The following is a 1,477-nucleotide window of genomic DNA, read 5'->3' on the forward strand; positions in this document are numbered from 1 at the left end:
AAATACTGAGGTCAAGAATGAACTGGATATAGTTGCCTGATTCTGAAATAGTCCAGTATATTACAGTTAGGTAAATACACACACACACGCACACACACACACACACACACACACACACACACACACACACACACACACACACACACACACACACACACACACACACACACACACGGTTGGTAGAGTCTCAGACTGTCAGTACGGGGGTGCCGGCGGTACCTGGTTCGAATCCTGCCCACGGCTGAAATTATTTCAGTATCGCTGCGCTTCGAGTCGTTACTCCAACTCTCGTGGGCGGGGAGTTGGGTGTGTGTGTGCGTGTAAGGTCATAGCATTACCCATAGATCGGTCATACGAGCTCTGAGCTCTCTTACGGGAGGGAAATAACTGTCGATCACGAGTCCAACACGTGATCCAAAGACCAAGGTGAATCACAGTACTTCGCAGTCGACTTATGTGGAAATTGGAGCATATTGAAGGACTAAGAGGCAAACTACTCGAATTATTACTGCTTTATTTATTTATGTATTTATTATTTTTGAAGGGAAGATATATGAGGACATTAGCAAAGGATTAAATGCCAAAATGGAGTAGCGAGCGGAGTTCCACAAGGTTCAGTGTTTGCACCAATAGTGTTCCTTGTCTATATCAATTACATGAAAGGTACAAGTTATGCTAATTGATACAAAAACCACGAGAAAAAAAATGAAGAAAATAAAAATAAATAAAAATAGAAAAAAAAAAGAGAGAGTTGGATTATAGGCTATTGCTAAATGCATTAAACTGATTCCAAATATAAAAAATAATTCATACGAAAATCGACTAAAACACATGAATCTGTTTTCCCTAAAAAAGCGTAGACTCAGAGGTGACTTGATACAGGTCTTTAAGATTTTAAAGGGAATTGACAACATCAAAAGTGACAAAATTTTCACATTGAATGAGAATCAGACAAGAAACAATGGTCTCAAACTGTCCGGAAATAGATTCAATTTGGAAGTAGGTAGAAACAACTTTGCCAACCGTGTAGTAAATGAATGGAATAAACTTCCTGCACAGGTAGTGCAATGTAGTTCAGTTCGAAGCTTTAAGAATCATTTAGATAAATACCTAAGTAAGATGCTGTAATGATTATAATTTATCTTATATTATTTGTTTTTGTTTTGTTATCATTTGTCTGTCTGATTTTCATTTATTATTAGTTATATGTCAATTTATTGTTATTTACTATTTACCTGTTTGTTTATTATTCAACTATACCTATGCATTTATTTATGTATTTTATTTGTTATTTACATTATTATAGTTTTTACTTATTGTTTTATTATTAATATGATTTTTTTTTCGCATCCGACCTAGATATGGATCAAAAGGTCTCCTGTCGGCATGCTCCGCCTTTGTAATCCTTTGTAAACACTATTTTTGCACGAAGTTAATGATAGGAAATTAATTACTCACTCTCCGGACTCTCCAATCT

This window comes from Oratosquilla oratoria, chromosome 16 (assembly GCF_046742065.1).
Source record: "Oratosquilla oratoria isolate Oo_2021 chromosome 16, ASM4674206v1, whole genome shotgun sequence".
In the NCBI taxonomy this organism is placed as follows: domain Eukaryota; kingdom Metazoa; phylum Arthropoda; class Malacostraca; order Stomatopoda; family Squillidae; genus Oratosquilla; species Oratosquilla oratoria.